Source organism: Dysidea avara, chromosome 2 (assembly GCF_963678975.1).
Source record: "Dysidea avara chromosome 2, odDysAvar1.4, whole genome shotgun sequence".
Lineage (NCBI taxonomy): Eukaryota > Metazoa > Porifera > Demospongiae > Dictyoceratida > Dysideidae > Dysidea > Dysidea avara.
The window spans coordinates 49,914,980-49,934,625 of record NC_089273.1 but is presented as its reverse complement, the minus strand read 5'-3'; the positions used below and the strand labels follow the sequence as shown (position 1 = coordinate 49,934,625).

The 19,646-nt window shown below is 38.1% G+C and overlaps 3 long non-coding RNA genes across 6 annotated transcripts; 1 reads left to right on the top strand and 2 right to left on the bottom strand.

Moving 5' to 3' along the window:
* Nucleotides 1-3,394: 3,394 nt before the first annotated feature.
* Nucleotides 3,395-3,912, top strand: LOC136247552 (uncharacterized). The gene is made up of 2 exons (XR_010697637.1): nucleotides 3,395-3,535; nucleotides 3,585-3,912. It is a non-coding gene; the product is annotated as an uncharacterized lncRNA (long non-coding RNA).
* Nucleotides 3,478-6,284, bottom strand: LOC136247553 (uncharacterized). The gene is made up of 2 exons (XR_010697638.1): nucleotides 6,103-6,284; nucleotides 3,478-4,662 (listed from the first exon to the last, which is right to left on the bottom strand). It is a non-coding gene; the product is annotated as an uncharacterized lncRNA (long non-coding RNA).
* Nucleotides 6,285-16,654: 10,370 nt separating this feature from the next.
* Nucleotides 16,655-17,782, bottom strand: LOC136246248 (uncharacterized). 4 transcript variants are annotated; one of them, XR_010696333.1, is made up of 6 exons: nucleotides 17,630-17,782; nucleotides 17,352-17,561; nucleotides 17,119-17,309; nucleotides 16,983-17,078; nucleotides 16,785-16,930; nucleotides 16,655-16,733 (listed from the first exon to the last, which is right to left on the bottom strand). It is a non-coding gene; the product is annotated as an uncharacterized lncRNA (long non-coding RNA). The 4 variants fall into 4 exon arrangements; XR_010696332.1 differs by having other exon boundaries at nucleotides 17,119-17,302; XR_010696330.1 differs by having other exon boundaries at nucleotides 17,119-17,561.
* Nucleotides 17,783-19,646: the final 1,864 nt, after the last annotated feature.

Below are 19,646 nucleotides of genomic sequence, written 5' to 3'. Positions count from 1 at the left end.
TATTTTCAGCAAGTTAATGGAATCCATTGTCAAAGATCATATACTGAACCACCTATCCACAAACAACTTACTGTCTCCCTATCAATTTGGCTTCATACCAGGAAGATCGTGTTCCACTCAATTGCTTCTGATGCTGGATTATTTAACTCATCATCTTGATGAGGGCTATTCTATTGACGTAATCTACTTAGATTTCCAAAAAGCCTTCGATACTGTTCCACACCAACGTTTATTGCAAAAGTTAACATCATTTGGTATTCATGGAAATGTGCTAAAATGGATTGAAAGTTTTTATCTAACAGAGTGCAACAAGTTGTACTTAATGGCCATAAATCTTCCACCATTCCAGTTACTAGTGGTGTCCCCCAGGGTTCTGTGCTGGGTCCCCTACTATTCACGATGTTTGTAAATGAGATATATACCATCAATTGTATCAAGTCTGGTGCTATTGTTTGCTGATGATACAAAAATCTTTCGAGTCATTAGAAATAGAGAAGACTATACTGCGTTACAGAGTGACTTAGACTTACTTCAAAGATGGTCACAACAGTGGCTTTTGAATTTTAATATTTCCAAGTGCAAACACCTTCACTTCGGCCCAGCCCACCACTATGGTCCTTACTGTCTCAACGGAATATTTATTGACATCAATGCAACGCACAGCGACCTCGGTATTGTTTTTGACGATCAGCTCAAATTCCACCATCACACCACTCAAGTTACTACCAAAGCTAACCGAGTACTTGGTTTGATTAAGAAATCATTTGAATACCTTGACTCTACCATGCTAACTTGTCTGTTCAATACATTAGTTCGACCTATCTTGGAATACAATAATCCTATTTGGGGGCCTCATTACATTCTAGACAACAGAAAGGTAGAGAAGATACAACGAAGGGCTACTCGTCTCATCCCACAACTTCAAGACAAATCTTACTCAGAGAGGTTGACACAACTAGATTTTCCATCTTTTCATTATAGACGTTTAAGGGGTGATCTAATATTTCTTTTCAAAATTCTTAACAATTATTTCACCACCGATTTTACTGATATATATACGTACTCAAGATCTATTACCAGGGGGCATCAATTCAAATTGTTTAAGGAACGCTCAAGACTATTATGTAGATCTAATTACTTTATCAATAGAATCACCAACAATTGGAATAGTTTGCCTAATTATGTTGTAAATAGTTCTTCGATTAACACTTTTAATTCATTATTAGATAGTCATTTAATTGATTCAAGATTTATTTTTGTATAAGTTATTTAATTGATTCAAGAGTCATTTTTGTATAATTACTGCATTGATCGGGTATGCAGGCTGTGCCTTTACTCGTATTTAATCATAATCATAATCATAATCAAAAGGGCGTGCCTGCATTATTATTGTTTTGTGAGTTAAATTTTGTATCTTTCAGAATAGTTTGGTAAGGATGTTTCTTCGTTCTTACGTCGTTTTGACAAGATTCAACTTCCACGTAAGTTATGAAGACACTTGTACGAGCGCCATTATGACAATGTCACTTTTACAACACAGCGAGCTGTCAGCCAGCAATCTTGTCTTTCGTGTAACGGAAGGAGTATTCGATCGGTTTTCCTCAGCGCTACTTTGCCAGGCAGCGTGGATGTATCTCGTCTGGTCGGCGCTACTTCATTGTCATTGGTTGCAAGACGATACTTCGGATCAGGTGCAGGTGATGAAGGTAAGCTACAAGGTATGTAAATTATGTCTACTACTCCATAACCACTTAGCTAGCATACTAGGTAGTTACAGTCTCCGCGCACAGCAGCTTCTTTTGTTGTTATTTCTACTGGACAGTCATTCCCGATAGGCGGCCGGCCTGCTGCTTTGCTCAGGAAATAATTAAAGTACACAAGTTAACTATTTGTGCATTGCAATTCCGGATTGCAAAACTGGTATTTATAATAATAATAATAACTATTTGTGCATTGCAATTCCGGATTGCAAAACTGGTATTATTATAATTACTAACCAAGTAATAATAATAATAAGTGACGTCATATAATAATAATAACTATTTGTGTATTGCAATTCCGGATTGCAAAACTGGTGTAGTTAAACAGGTCAGAGTCAGGGTGTAGCTAAAAGTTTTCCTGTGCACACTCAAAAGAAAGGAGGTTAAGGTATTGCTATTGAGATATCTCCATATAGCTATCACATAAAAAATGATCTCTGTTGCTACATGCTATACCATGTCATCTATAGAAATTATTGACTTTGCAATGCATGCTCGGATGATTTATTATTCCACTCCACTAGGCTCGCCCTCGGTCTCATGCAGTCGCAATATTATTATCCTTGTAATGTGTAATAACTACTATATAACATTATGGACTACTTAAATCTATAGTTACTAAGCAATTGGATGTGCATGGATGCAATATGAGCAAACTGTGGGTACATACTGTAATGGTGGTTTTGCAGATGTTAATGTCATTAGAGCACTAATATCATGTCCAAGTAGAGTAATGTAAGAAGGTTAATGCATATGAAATGTGTCCATTGATTTTGAATTATTGTACATAAGTACAGTAGTTGCTAGAGAGTAGAATTCACTTATAATAATATTGGTGTGACTGGAGATGACATGATCAACAAAACATAGACAACTAATCACATAATGAACTTTAAAATTTATATGTATGTGGAAATGATAGACGTTTATGTATAATAGCTAAATCAATCATAAAACATGCAGATCAAAGATGCACTGCACAAATAATTTCATGCAATTATATTATGCATACCAAGAGACACTACAAAGTAACAGATATAACACTATTATGTATTAGTGTTTAAAGCATCTTGATTGTGGGTCTTGGTTTTGAGTAGCCACATATGTTAAGTGAGAGATGAGGCTAGGCACACAGCCATAGGATTATACATGATTTGTATTAAAATCATAATGCATAGCTAGTATGTCATAGTGCAGCTAAACTCTTAGACTACCAACTTATTAGTGAAACAATGAGTATTAGTGAAATAATAGAGCACTTCAAGTTAGCAATCTTCACCTTTCAATCTTGCTAGCATGTTTATAATATCACTGTTGATGAGTAGATCTGCTATGCTGCTGGACCCCCTATATGATCGAAGTAAAAACAGGTTTAGAATAATTCATATAGTTCTTGTTAATTCTGTGTGTAACAACATTAAGGACGCAATTGTGTATGGATATGTGAAATAGAGTCTTATACTGTAGCAGTATAGCTTTTCCAAAATTTCCATGCAAGTTTGTATTATCATAACTCCTCCTGTCCTTCACCTATCACCTACAATTACATCAAGCGGTAGTGGTATAGAGTGAAAAACATAGCTTTTCAAACTGGCAGTCCACTTAATTCATGAGTCAAGTTATGGGTTCATATCAAAACATGTAATAGGAAAGTGTAAAGTAAAGCCGTATAAGTGCAAAACCGTTTATTTTAGTATAACGCAATTATTCTCCGTGATTTTTCTAGGCTGGACGGTCTGGGAAGCGGCAAGGAAAATTTCGTTCGGGATACCAAGGTACTGTAATTTTAGCCATCTAATAAACCATTGCAGACTTATTAAATAGATCAACTTTCTGTGAACAATGTGTGGAGCCGTTCACAAATCGAGCAGATGAAGTGTCGCGGATTAACTGCACTGCCTATTTTGAGAACGTCGCACGACCTGAGTAGATCTAAACTGAACCACGTTGTATGCATCTAATGAGTGCTAATCGTCTCATCGTCTGTTAGCCAGCTGGAAATTGGCCAGGGTATGCCGTGTCATCCTTCATTTAAAGGCGGAGATACTTCAAGTAGACATTATGATATTATATTGTTGCTTCTTTTACCATAAATATAACATGTACAATAATTGTATCTAGACTAATTTGCGTAATAGTTAATTGTTTCCAGGATACCGTTGTTAACGACCAAGCAGGTGCTAGCAGTAGTATCGAGTAGTATTGACGATGGCGAATCCTTACAACTTGCGATCAGGTACAAATAAGCGTGACTACAAACAAATGAATGACATCGTTCTGCCAAGAGTCAAAAGAGAGAGAAGAGACAAACTTTATCCTATTGAAGTAGTAGAAAGGAAAGGGTCCAGAGTGAAGATACACTATGTTGGGTACAATGATGACAGTGACGAATGGCGTGAATCCAGTGACATAGTACCGTTATCCATCCCCAACAACTCCAGTAGCACCACTGTTAATACCAGTAATATTCCAGTACCACCGGCAGTACAACCGTACAGCCTCTACAATGAGCTTGGTATTAAAATAAAACAGTCACTCACATGTGGAAGAAAAGATTCACCGTTGGTTAAGATCACAATGGGATTTGATTACTTTCTGTTCACAGGTGGTTTACAACAAGCAGGAATTGCAACAAACACTGCGCTGGGAACTGTACGGTACGGGATACGGCAATATTCTGATTTAAATTTTCTCCTTGGAACACGATGGCACTATAGGGGAATTAACAAACATGGTGACTATGCCTATGTTGTTTTAAGCAGCATTGAGTTTCATCTGCGCAAACGACGAAGTGTTGTTGATTATCATCCACCAGAATCACCAGGTAGACCCATCACACCATCAAAGCTAGACACTGGGTATCTGTTGACATTCTGCTTCCAATGACGATATGGTAATTCATCTACATTTGGCAGAAACAGAGACATATTTAATAACTGAACTACGTATTCTACATCTATACATGATAAAACACACTACTGTATGTAATGTACATAAGACACTATGTTATTCATCACCAGACCTATTCTGGGTTGGGCATTGGGATAGGGATTTTCTACCTCATATAACAGGGTAGGGATAGAATAAATTCTTGTTATATTGCAAACACGGACATCGGTCAGCAAGATATGGTCTGGTGAATTGTTTTAGAGAAAGTTGTGAATTTCCATTTGTGAATGTGATCTCATGGACAAGCATGGCAGAACTTTATCACAAAAAATTGAATGCTGGTGCTTTGTAGCACTTGAACATCAATAGCAGCAGCCTTCTGAATTAAAAATCAGGTGGCCCTATTATCACCAGACTGTTCCATTACCCAAAACTATCTGCCTCACTAATGAACGTACAAATGATCAGGGTCTCAACACATAGAGGGGGAGAAGTGAAATCAGAGAAGAATACTGTCTGATCTTAGCTAACTCTGCAGAGTTTACCAGCCAGCTGGCATCACTTGCAGAAGTAGATAAATTAGATGGGGCCAGGGTGTCTGAATGGTAAAGTCCCAGAGCAAGGGTAAACCCCATGACCAAGGAATCAATGACATGCCATCTGGCCTCTTACCATCATCACGACACACACCGATCGGCTCCAAAACAACAAGTACACCTCCAGACACCAGAGCTAAATGTTCACCCACAAATGCAACCTCATTATATGATAATTCACCAGACCCTAGTATATGCCGACCAATGATGCCACAAAGAAAAAGTATACTAAGTATCATCTGGCCACATGAAAGGGGTAGTCACTACCAATAGTCTTATAGAAACATCTGCAACCGGGATCAAAATCAAATCCAGTGATCAAAAGGTAAATTAGCACTGAATTAAGCGATTAAGACTTCCTAGAAAGCAGTGATTAAGCTAGCTCGTAATGCACCTATCAATGACACACCCCACCTACCCCAGGTCGGGCAGCGGGTGGGGATTTGTAGGGGATTCCGTCACCCAAACTCGTCCCCAGGGTAGGGACATTTGCAACACGAATAGCCATACTTGGCCTTATTATTAGTGATTCCCAGAATAAATAATACGAGTTAGTAGGGGATTTGTAACTCGGAAGCTGTCCCCAGGGGTGGGGAATTTGTCATCTAGCATTTGCAAATCCCCACCTCTGCCCGACCTGGTGTAGGTGAGACTTGACATTGATAGGTGCATAAACAAAACAAGAATTTACGAAAAAGTGCTAAATTATCAAGCAATCAAGGCTGTTTTTAAGCGATCAAGATATATTTTCGTCGATCAAAAACCTTGATCCCGGTCGCAGATGGCTCTACAGGTCTATTGGGTAGTGACCACCCCTATAAAGCATTCGTAGATTTAACTACACCACACACACTCACTTAATTTTCGTAAATTCGAGATACACACAGCCCATGCCAAGGTCTCCTGTAATTGCACTCGTCTGGTAGAGGTCCATTTATCGAACGCATAGGTTCACACAACGCCATGCCGTTTTAGGTGACCATTATTTGGAATGAATGATGCTTGAATTAAATAGAGTATTATTACAGCTGCTACTGTCTCATCGTACTATCTTGACTACTATTACTCAGTGCCTAAAGCCAGTAGTGTTCGACCAATTTGTGATCAATACGTGTCTACAGCTGCAGTTATTTGATGCCTGCTTAAATAAACATGTTGGCAAAGACAAGGTCGGCCTCGAGGGATGATTGATCTCTACGATGAGTCCAAGGTTAACGGAGTATGGCATGAAAGGCTAGCTGGGATATTGATTTCTCTATTTTTACCTTGCTTTCAATGCTGCAAGGACAGATAAATCTTTCCAGGCAGCTGTCCACCAGGCCGCTTCAGGTTTGTGGACTACTTGTCCAAGGGCTTAGTAGTATTACTTGAGCCTATCATGTGAAATCATGCACTTGTCAGCATGTGTTTGATCACTTTGGTGATATTTTAATTGCATCTAAGAACATTCAAAACTCTGAACAGTTTATTTAATTTATCATTCATCTGCAAAACATTATTGTGACTCAGTTAATAAAAGTTGTAATATAAATGTGGTAACCTTTATACAGCTATATACACATGTGGTACATATGTTTAAGGAATTTGATTGGTTAAATTATGGCATGTTCTCTTATTGTGGCCTTTTTCTTTGCATTTCGTACATTTTTGCTCTCTCAGTTCTCTTTGATGACCGTCAGCTTCTAATTCCTCTATTCTGTTTCTTTTTTCCAACACCTGCAATAGTGATTCTTGCTCCTTGTGGTTGGATGCATGTTGATAAAATATTGTTGTGAAGTCGTTCAATTTTTCAAGGCCTTGCTGAGTGAATATACCAATGTTCCCATATAGCGTTAGGAACTGAGAAACATGCATGGACATACAGTGAATGTAAGGAGTGACATCTTTATCCTGATAGATAGATGTAAAATCATTGACCCATTGCTTTGCCTGCTTGTCAAACTCTGTTGGATTGGGTTTATTTGAAACCGATAAAAGATTAACTAAAACATTCAAATCATTCCATAGCTTTTGTAGCTCATCTTTATTCTCAAGGGATGGAAACAATGTTGGTATATCAATGTTATCAAACAGTCGTTTCTTTTCGGGTCCTGTTAGGTCTCGCCACTTGGTTTTGTTCGATTCTTTCTCTGTGTAGAATCTAAAGTGAATTTTACAACTATCATTTAAAAACTGCTGGTACTGGGTAGCATGTGGTTGGTCTTTGTTTTTTCCATCTAGATTTCGAATGTCTCGAATCAATAAGTCTATTAGTACATCGGAAATTCGTAGAAATAAATGCAGTGTATCAATTACGACATGGTTGATGGGAATAAAATCGAACATTGGCAGTTAAACCGCTTCTTGCTGAACTTACCCAATGTTGACATCCTTGATATTTCTTCGACAGTCCTTGCACCATGCTCACTGTCTGTAATAGACCACACCAATTGCATGTCGTTTCTCTGGTCTGAAGGACACTTGCACCAAATGCAAGAATACTTAGCAGTTGCTGAGTCAATACCACAAACTAAAGCCAAAAATTTCATATCTCCTCCTAAGTAGTATTCTATGTTGTATGTGTTGCCATTTATAGTAATATTTGTCAGCTCTTTTGCTTCAGTGATGATGTCCTGCATCGCTTCACAGAGAGCATCATAATCGGACTCAGACACTTTGAAGAAGGCAATACTGTGATTACCCTGTGCTGAGCAAGCCTTGGTTCCTTCTTCTAAGATGGTAAATGCGATGTTGACCACACTGTATCCCCGACCTATCTGTGTCCCATCTCCAGTCAGTTTGATACGGAAACATGATGGTACATCTTCTGGTTTTGTGTTGTCTACTATGTTTTTCAAGCACAGGGTCATTCTAGCTTTTAAACTCTGTTGGACTCCGATGGTATTTCCTGGTGCTTTTTTGATGTCATATTGTGAATTCAGTTCTGACTTGAGCTTTTTAATTTTACTAGAAGATGGTAGATCTGATAGCATGCTTAACTCATGGTAGCTGTGATCTGATATAGCATATCTGTCTTTAACATAAAGGGTGGAATGTACACTGTTGTCTTCTTTTGTATCAATATGTTTGAATTGTCCAGTTCTAAAGTTTATCACTTCACATACACCTGTATCAATGTTCTGTACTTCCATATTACAGGGCTTATAGCTACTACTTTCACAAAGGCTGGTGATATTTTCAAGATTCTTTGCGAGTTTTCTCTTTCTGTGGTATTGCTGTTGTCTAGTGAGCTCTGACCAAGGTTTCTGTGAACGCTGTGGTATTGAATCGTTGCCTAACTTCAAATTAAGTATTTGTATTCGTTGTTTTTCTACAGTTTTCTCTAAGGTATCTACCTGGCTTTCCAACTTCTGTCTTTTGTTGGTCTCATTCGTTAACTTATCTTCTGTAATCCTCCTCTTTCACAAAAGCTGGGTCTTCACTTCTGTTTCATTAATTGCCATGTTCCAGGTTGCATCTTTCCCACTTTTCCAACAGTCAAGTTGTGCTTTCCGTGCTGTTCCTCCAATCTTAGAAAATGATCTTCCCATTCGCCAAAGCTTTGATTTGAAAGTAGTCCTGGTGTTGTCCGTTATGTGTAATGGGATGTTATAATGTTTAAAAGTCTTGGTGATAACAAAGTCGATTGCTAGCTCAAATGTAGATGTAGCCTTTCTAGTGGAAGAAAGTATTTCATCATTGGGGGCAGGTGTAATGGTTGGGACACCATTTTTGCCAGGACGTGATATATCCCAAAGAAAAAAGCTGTATAGCATACTTTTAAATTGGGTGAATAGTGAATATTTACTTACTTGTTAATGGCTACATAAGTTTGTGTCATTGCGGTGGTACAGGGATGCTGCTGGAATGTGACCACACAATAAACAGCGCTAAGTGGTTGCACTTATATGGCAACAATTTATTACCTGCGGTTAGAGTCAATTAGTCGACTTCATTCTTCGCTAATTTGCAAGCACTAATGGAAGCCGTACGGCAACTTGCTGTACACCAAAACGTAGCTCGAGGACTCTTGCACTTGTTTCCGGCCGAACAAAAGACGTATCCTAAGGCTACTGGATAGAGAAACTGTATAAAAGCGCGGTGTCAACAAAAGCGCGCCCGCTAGTATTGTTTTTGTATGGGAATATCTCAGACCCGTTGCTGTTTGGAGCGAATTTGCAAGATATAGCCGCCCAAAAATTGGCCTCATTTTTAGATATTCATCGAGCCGAAACTCTCAGGTATGCAAAACCGCCCGAACAAATTTGTCACAAGCTACAGAACACGTAAGGTTGCTAAAAATATACATTTTTAAAAACTGTAACTCAATACTAACTGTACATTACGCGTAATAAAAACAATTACGTCGTGGCTTGCGTAAATACATTGTTAATTTTACACGAGTTTTGATATGTTATGGGTACAGTATATACAATTGGAATGGATACAAGACCCTTTTTGCAGATTTGGTAACAATTTTAATTGCTATTGAAATCAGTTTTGTTGAAGATTTAAAGTATGCACATCTTTGAACTCTAGTTTACTGTAGTTTAATTCTTGGAATACAATTTAGCTATACAGTTGTTGTTGTTGTTTGTCATGTGATAAGCCTTATCACATGTTGTGACAGGATAACTTCTCCTTATATGGTAATGATTTACCACTAGTGTAACATAATATCATCATAGAGGTCATCAGTTTATATGTTTAATTGTAAAGGTGTACATGTGTATCATAATGTATTTTATTGCATCACAATAAATGAAGTTAACATGCATGTTGCAAATGTAGAAATATATACCAAGACACACGGTAGTGTGTCGTGCGGCCCAAGAAGCCGGCGCGCCACATCGTGAGTATATTTACAGGAAGAAAGTAAACGCGATTTTCACACCTTTGTAGCTCCGTGATTCCTTATCCGATTGAAACCAAAGTTGCTAGAGAAGTGCCGGTTAGGTAGGGGAGCCCACAGTCCAAATTTGAAGAAAATCGCTCTAACCATTTCCGAGATACGAGCGGCCAAAGTTTGGTTTTTTTCTTCTACTTCTTTTCGCACACTTTGCAAAATCCGCCATAAAACACGAATTCGTGCTCCAATCGAGCTGAAATTTGGCACACGTAAGGGGCTGATTAAGGCGAATCTCAGTACCAAGTTTGGTAGGAATCCGATGAACATTCACGGAGTTATATGACCGATTATTTGCGTAAAATAAGATCGAAGGTCTGTCACGCCCACAGGGTAAACCGCTTGAAGGAATGAGCTGAAAATTACTATGTAGATGAAGTAACTATCGTAGGAGTGCCTTTTTGTGGTTTGAAAGGAATCCAGTTAAAGGCCATCGAGATATGACACAAAACCCAACCTGTGTCAAAATTACGCAATCGATTTTTATGAATAAAAAAACTATTAGTTTTCACGCCTACCAGGCAAACCGCTTAGAGCAGTGAGCTGAAAATCGTTGTGTAGCTGGAATAATTATCATAGAATATCCTTGCAGTAGTACAGAAGAATCGGATTACAAACCACTGAGTTATGATTCCAAAGCCAACTACGTGTAGCATATGCGAGATCGAGATACTCTAATAGAACAGTCACCCTAATAGAGCATTCAGCTACGTTTATAATTTACTCCACTATAGAATTATATTACATTGCAAGTTATTCTGTAGGGAGTTCAGCTACAAACAAGTCACCCTGTAGTCAGATCAGCTAGAAAAAGGTACCTAATAGAGAGTTCAGCTACAAAGAAACCATCATGTAGAGAGTTCAGCTGCAAACAAATCACCCTGTAGAGAATTCAGCTACAAACAAATTGTCCTGTAGAGAGATCAGCTAGATGAAGTTACCTTGTAGAGAATTCAGTTACAAAGAAACCATCGTGTAGAGAGTTCAGCTGCAAACAAATCACCTGTAAAGAGTTCAGCTAGAAAGAAGTCACCCTGTAGAGAGATCAGCTAGAAACAAGTCACTCTGTAGAGACTTCAGCTAGAAGAAGTCACATTGTAGAGAGTTCAGCTGCAAAGAAACTACCATGTAGAGAGTTCAGCTGCAAACAAATCGCCCTGTAGAGAATTCAGCTACAAACAAATCACCATGTAGAAAGATTAGCTAGAAAAAGTTAACTTGTAGAGAGTTCAGCTACAAACAAGTCATCCGGTAGAGAGATCAGCTAGAAGGATCACTTTTGAACTTTTGTGAAATGGAGTTATACAAGGACTGCACCTTTCATAAAAATTTCACAAGGAACTGACAAGCCATCATGAAGTTACATATAAAATCACATATTGTGCCAATAATTGGTCAATCACGGAAGTACAGTTGCCAATAATAGGTATCCCATGCCGATAATTGGCACATGACAGGTATTGCATTTTTCCTCATAAGAAGATGTTCACTCATGTGAGATACTTAAAATTTGGTGCACTAAGAGAAGAAGGACTGCTCTGTTAAATGGTTCAAACCAGAAGTTCATATGCCATTGAATTAAGGAATTACAATTGCGTGATGAAATGGTGCCGATAATTGGTTACTTACGCTACTACAAAGCTATGTTTAAGCTTTACCATAAAACTTTCACAATGAATAGTCTCAGCAAACCTTAACTGCAAAACTTTCTTTACAGTACAAATTAACGTGCTGTATGCAAGCACAGGAAATACCTGTATTTGTCATGCAATACATTAATGACTCAAAATTAAATAATTGCATTACTGTGGTAATGCAATACCCCTGAACCCTGCCTCTAAGTCCTATAGTACTGATTTCAAATTTACCAAATTACTGAAGCATTCACAAATAATTATTATTTTGTTGAAGTATAAATTTAAATACCTGCAGTACAGTGGTACTATTAAACATTACTGTATGGTATTGAAATTTGTTGAATGGTTGACACACCTTCTATTCCTGGCCATGTACATGTAACTACGAGTTCCATCCCACTCTGTCCCGTATTTATTATTGCCACTCTCTATCATTACAATACACATGGATGAAGGAATGTTATCCATATCAAATCAGGATTATGCACACACTATAATACATAATCCTGAAAATGTGCGTACACTGTTTAAAGGATTTGCCAAATTAACCATGACACCAACAGTTTTCGCCCCCACTATTTCCACTTGCATCTAGGCGGACCATAAACATGCATAAAAAATTGATATTGGACAAGGTATGGCATTATAACATAGATTAACATATACAGATAGCACACTACTTGTACTTGTGTTACTATCTCTCATCATTACAATCAGTGTCCCTATGGACATATACTCGCGGAAAATTAAACAAGCACGTGCATTGAAGCAAAAGATAAAGTGTGATGGTAATAAAACTTCAGCATAACTCACCTCCATTTAACTTCCTGTTATCAAAGCCATCATAGAAGTGAGTTTTATTTGGAATATTAACATTTCCGTGTAACTAATCAGTATACTAAAACATTCTGCTGACGATCATATCAAACTCCCACCATCGATTCTCTCATATTTCACTATATAAGACGTTGAAAAATTTCATACTGTAAGAGACCTATCAGGCTTCAGCGAAATGCCTTGTTTGAAGGTCATTACATAACCTTTTATAGGTCACGTAATGTTAGCGCATGGATAGATCAATGCGCTAATTTACCTTCCTCTCTGGCACCAGGCTCTTGTGGTTAAGTGACGTAATGTCGTGAACAGTTGTGAAAAGAGCGATTCCCAGCCAAAGTTGGTAGCGAGATGCGCCTTTATACCCCCTTATGTGTGCCAAATTACAAGGCAATCGGATAAGGCGTTAGCGTTCTATAGCAATTTTTCTAAGTATGCGAAAAGAGGAAGAAAATGAAGAAACTAAGCCAATTTTTGAAGTCGCATATCTCGGGAACGCCTGAAGCGATTTCACTCAAATAAATTAAATTAGGTTAAACTTCTAGCTAGAGATCGGGGAGGATGGGAGTACCATTTCGCTCAAATTTGGAATCTGGAACACTGAAGTTGGAGGGCGTATCCACAGCAAAAATCGTCTTGTTTCATCAAGGCAGCACAGAGCTACTGAGGTGCGAAAATTGCCTTTACGTTCTTCCTTTCAATAATATACTCACGGGTGTTGCGCGCCGGCTTCTTGGGCCGCTCGACACACTATCGTGTGTCTTGATAAAGAGTAATTTTGCACCACTTTCCTCTCTAGACTTACAGTATATAGCTATATATACCAAGCTGTGAAAAAAGGCACTCTCCCTAAAAAGCTAGGGTGAAGAAAGATGTGAAATCAAGGTGGCAGCCAAGAAATGGCTGTGATTGTAGGCTAATGGCTAAAATTTTAGCAATGAGAATTCAGGTGAATGTGGTGCTTGGAGAAATTCACTGGAATTCTCGTTAGTAAAATGTTTGCCATTAACGTACCGTCACAATCATTTCTTGGCCGCTCCTTTGAAATCCTTAAGGGAGGGCCTCAGTTCCCATAGCTCCCTTCAAGGCGATGACTGGGAAATGCCATAATACATTGAGAATATAATTGTTTACATGAGGGTGGATGTAATTTTAGCCTTAAAACCAACCAGACTTGTCATTCACAAAATGTGATCTGATCTGACAAGACCAGTTGGTCATCTCAGCTAAAAGCATAGCTTCCTAATGAATCTACATGAAACTTTGCCACATTGTAGTGGTATGCAACAACTTTAAAATGATACTAAAGTTTTAAGTTATAATCCTAATCACAAGACCAGTTGTGATCTGTAATATTAATCTAATCCAAAACAGCCAAGCTGTAAAAAAAGAATGTGGCCCCAAAAAAAGGCTATGGTGAAAAAAGATGTGAAATCCAAGGTGGTGGCCAAGAAATGGCTGTGATGGTAGGTTAATGGTAAAATTTTTAATAGCAACAATTCAGGTGAATTTTGTGCCAAGACCAAGCGGCACAAAAGTTCACCTGAATTGTCATTATTAAAATTTTTACCATTAACCTACCATCACAGCCATTTCTTGGCTGTTACCTTGGATTTCACATTTTTTCACCATAGCCTTTTTGAGGGCCACACTCTTTTTTTACGTTTTAGATTAGATTTAACTTCTTTTTGTATTTGTATACCCCAAACTGGCCATAGGGACTTTTTAAAACTATCTTTTTTCTTTACCACAGGAAGAAGAAAAGATGAAGCAGATGTACTTTAAATATTTCTGATTTTATCAGTAAATTTTTTATGTACAAATTATATATATATATATATATATATATATATATATATATAATACATATATTTATTACAGAACTCTCCATGGTAGTTTCTTTATAACTGAACACTCTACAAGGTGACTTCTTCTAGCAGCTCTCTCTGCAGGATGAATTGTTGGTAGCTGAAAGATCTACAAGGTACCTTCTTCTAGCTGATCTCTCTACAGGGTGATTTGTTTGTAGTTGAAGTATCTACAAGGTAACTTCTTCTAGCTGATCTCTCTACAGGGTGATTTATTTGTAGCTGAATTCTGTACAGGTGATTTGTTTGCAGCTGAGTTCTTTACAGAATGGTTTCTTTGTAGCTGAACTCTCTACAAGGTAACTTCTTCTAACTGATCTCTCTATAGGGAGATATTTGTTTGTAGCTGAACTCTCTACAGGTGATTTGTTTGCAGCTGAACTCTCTACATGATGGTTTCTTTGTAGCTGAACACTCTACAAGGTAACTTCTTCTAGTTGATGTCTCTACAGGGTCACTAGTTTATAGCTGAACTCTCTACATGATCATTTCTTTGTAGCTGAACACTCTACAAGATAACTTCTTCTAGTTGATGTCTCTACAGGGTCACTAGTTTATAGCTGAACTCTCTACATGATCGTTTCTTTGTAGCTGAACTCTCTACATGGTAACTTCTTCTAGCTGATCTTTCTACAGGGTGATTTGTTTGTAGCTGAATTCTGTACAGGTGATTTGTTTGCAGCTTAGCTCTTTACAGAATGGTTTCTTTGTAGCTGAACTCTCTACAAGGTAACTTCTTCTAGTTGATGTCTCTACAAGGTCACTAGTTTGTAGCTGAACTCTCTACATGGTGGTTTCTTTGTAACTAAACTCTCTACAAGGTGACTTCTTCTTGCTGATCTTTCTACAGGGTGATTTGTTTGTAGCTAAATTCTGTACAGGTGATTTCTTTGCAGCTTAGCTCTTTACAGAATGGTTTCTTTGTAGTTGAACTCCCTACAAGGTAACTTCTTCTAGCTGATGTCTCTACCAGGTCACTAGTTTGTAGCTGAACTCTCTACATGGTGGTTTCTTTGTAACTAAACAACTAAACTCTCTACAAGGTGACTTCTTCTGGCTGATCTTTCTACAAGGTGATTTGTTTGTAGCCGAACTCTGTACTAGGAATCTTCTTCTGGCTGATCTTTCTACAAGGTGATTTGTTTGTAGCTGAACTTTCTACAGGTGATTTGTTTGCAGCTGAACTCTCTACATGATGGTTTCTTTGTAGCTGAACTCTCTACAAGATTACTTCTTCTAGCTGATCTCTCTACAGGGCGATTTGTTTGTAGCTGAACTCTCTACATGATGGTTTCTTTGTAGCTGAACTCTCTACAAGATAACTTCTTCTAGCTGATCTCTCTACAGGGCGATTTGTTTGTAGCTGAACTCTCTACATGATGGTTCTTTGTAGCTGAACTCTCTGCAAGGTAACTTCTTCTATTGATCTCTCTACAGGGCGATTTGTTTGTAGCTGAACTCTCTACAAGGTGATTTCTTTGTAGCTAAACTCTACAAGGTGATTTCTTCTAGCTGAACTATCTCTTTCCGTAGTTGTATGAACTCCCTACAAGGTAACTTCTTCTAGCTGATCTCTCTACAGGGTGAATTGTTTGTAGCTGATCTCTATACAGGTTACTTGTTTCCAGCTGATCTCTTGAATTCTCTTCAGGGTGACTGCTCTATTAGGATGATTGCTCTATTAGAGTATTTCGATCTCGCACTTGCTACACTAAGTTGGATTTCGTGTTATAACTCCGTGGCTTTAAGTATGATTCTTCTACACCATTGAAGAGCCTTTCTAAGATGATTACTCCATCTGTACAGCGATTTTCAAAGCATTACCCCTAGCGGTTTATCTGGTAGGCGTGGCAAGCAGTCGTTTTTATTAGCTAATCTCGATTGCGTAATTGTTACACACTGTTGGTTTTTTCGTTGTATCTTGCTGGTTTTTTGCTCGATTTCTTTCAAACCACAAACGGTTTGAGGTCCAATAGTTAACCTATTCACCCACCAATTTTCAACTTCTTCCCATACGCGGTTTACCCTGTAGGCGTGACAACATATTGGTTTATTTTTCGTGAATAATCGCTTATACTTCTTTGCCTGTTTGTCGTATTCCAGCCAAAGTTGGTACCGAGATGCGCCTTTATACCCCTCTTCTGTGTGCTAACTTTCAAGGCAATCGGATATAGCGTTCGCATTTTAATTATCGTCCTATTTCATTAACCTCCATTTGTGCTAAAGTCATGGAGCATATCATATATCACTCTATCATGAACCACCTAAATCAGAACAACATATTAATTGAAAATCAACATGGATTCAGAGCTAACCATTCATGTGTAACCCAACTCATCACACTATCTGAAGATATCTCCTTTGCTTTAGACCACCAAAAACAAATAGACATCATCCTATTAGACTTTTCCAAAGCATTTGACACAGTACCACACCAGCGACTACTAACCAAATTAAGATTCTATGGAATTAATGGTAATAGTTACAATTGGATCCAAACTTGGCTTACTCACCGCTCCCAGTGTGTTGTGTTATATAGCGAATCCTCAAGTCCAGTACCGGTGCTTTCTGGAGGACCACAAGGCACAGTGCTCGGGCCATTAATGTTTCTGTTATACATCAATGACATTACTAAAGATATCAACTCACCACTCCGCTTGTTTGCTGATGATTGTCTACTTTACAGAGTTATTAACAGTGCAGAAGACGCCAACATGCTTCAAGAAGACCTGAATAGGTTATCAGAATGGGCAAACACCTGGCAACTTAGATTCAATGTTAGTAAATGTACTGTCATACGTTGTACAAGATTCTTGACACCATTCAATCACGTCTATACCCTCAATAATCACATCTTAAATCTATCTGATCAACATACTTACTTGGGAGTAATCCTTAATACATCACTATCTTGGTCACCACACATTTCTAGTATTGTTACTAAAGCATCTAAAACACTTAATTTCCTGAAACGTAACTTAAACAAATGTTCAGAACAAGTTAAAGAATCTGCTTATCTAACAATGGTCAGGCCACAACTAGAATATGCATCTGACGTCTGGGACCCTCACCAAACTGGAGATATTGTAGAGCTAGAATAAATACAACGAAGAGCAGCACGCTGGGTAATGAATGATTATGGTAGACTTAGTTCTGTCACCTCAATGTTAAATCAGCTTTCATGGCCAACTCTCCAGACTCGCCGCAAATTATCTCGACTACAAACTTTACACAAAATTTTTTACCAACAAATATCACTTACAATTCCTCCATACTACCTACCAACATCACGATACACGAGACAGTACCATCCACTGCACTACATCTTACCACATGTATCTACCACAGCACACCAAAATAGTTATTTTTCAAGAGCAATTAATGATTGGAACTCCTTACCAGTAGATCTTGTTGAAGTTGCAGATGCTGATATTTTTAGAACTGGACTACAATCATTATTGTAATTGTGTTACATGTATTCGGGCAAATCTGAGCACACCAGCAGGGCTGACTGCTCAGTAATAATAATAATAATAATAATAATAATAATAATATAGCAGTTTTTGTAAGTGTGCGAAAAGAGGAAGAAAATAAGAAGAAGAAAAAACAAAAACAAGAAACTAGGCCAATTGTTGAACTCGCATATCTCAGGAACGCTTGAAGCGATTTCGCTCAATTTTTGGAATGTGGAGTGCTGAGGTAGGAGGGCGCGTTCACAGCAAAAATCGTCTTGTTTCATATAGGCAGCACAGTGCTACGGAGGTGCGAAATTTGCGTTTTCGTTCTTCCTGTCAATATACTCTGGGATGTTGCACGCTGGCTTCTTGGGCCGCACGAAACACTACGGCGTGTCTTGATGAGAGAGGTATGTTTATGGACATCTATTTTCGCACGTGGTTACTTACGCATGCATAACATTACAAAAGGGCGTGTCTGCATGGTCAAGTTTAGCGTTATCATTCTCTTGTGAGTTAAATTTTGTATCTTTCAGAATTGTTTGGTAAGAATGTTTCTTCGTTCTTGCGTCGTTTTGACAAGATTCAACTTTCACGTAAGTTATGAAGACACTTGTACGAGCGCCATTATGACAATATCACTTTTTATAACACAGCGAGCTGTCAGCCAGCAATCTTGCCTTTCGTGTAACGGAAGAAGTATTCGATCGATTTTCCTCAGCGCTACTTTGCCAGGCAGCGTGGATGTATCTCGTCTGGTTGACGCCACTTCATTGTCATTGGTTGCAAAACGATACTTCGGAACAGGTGCAGGTAATGAAGGTAAGCTATATAAAAGGTATGTAAATTATGTCTACTACTCCATAACCATTATGTCTACTACTCCATAACCACTTAGTTAGCATGCTGGGTAGTTACAGTCTCCTCGCACAGCATTTATACTGAACATTGATTCCTGCTAGGCGGCCGGCCTGGTGCTTTGCTCAGGAAATCAAAAATATACTAGTTAACTAGTTGTAGGTGTACTGCAATTGATTGCAAAACTGGTGTAGCTAAACAGATCAGAGTCAGGGTGTAGCTTAAAGTTTTCCTGTGCACACCCAAAAGAAAGGAAAGCAACCTGGCTAAGGTATAGCTATTGAAACATCTCTATTAAATCATACAAAAATGATTTTTGTTGTTACATACTATACCATATCATCTATAGACATTATTGACTTTGCAATGCATACTTGGATGATTTATTATTCCACTCCACCTAAACTCGCCCTCGGTCTCATGCAGTCACAATATTATTATCATTGCAGTAATGTGCTATAATTACTACCTAATATTATGGACTAATTAAAACTATAGTTACTAATCAATTGGATGTTCATGGATGCGATACGAGCAAACTGTGGGTACATACTATAATGGTAGTTTTGCAGATTTTAATGTCATTAGAGCACTAATATCATCATATCCAAGTAGAGTAATGTAAGAAGGTTAATGCATATATAACGTGTCTATTGATTTTCAATTACTGTTTGTACAGTAGTTGCTATATAGAGTAGAATTCACTTATAATAACATTGGTGTGATTGGAGATGCCACGTTCAACAAAACATAGATCACTAATCACATAATGAACTATAAAATTTATATGGATATGGAAATGATAGACGTTTATGTACGTATAATAGCTAAATCTATCATAAAACATGCAGATCAAAGATGCAC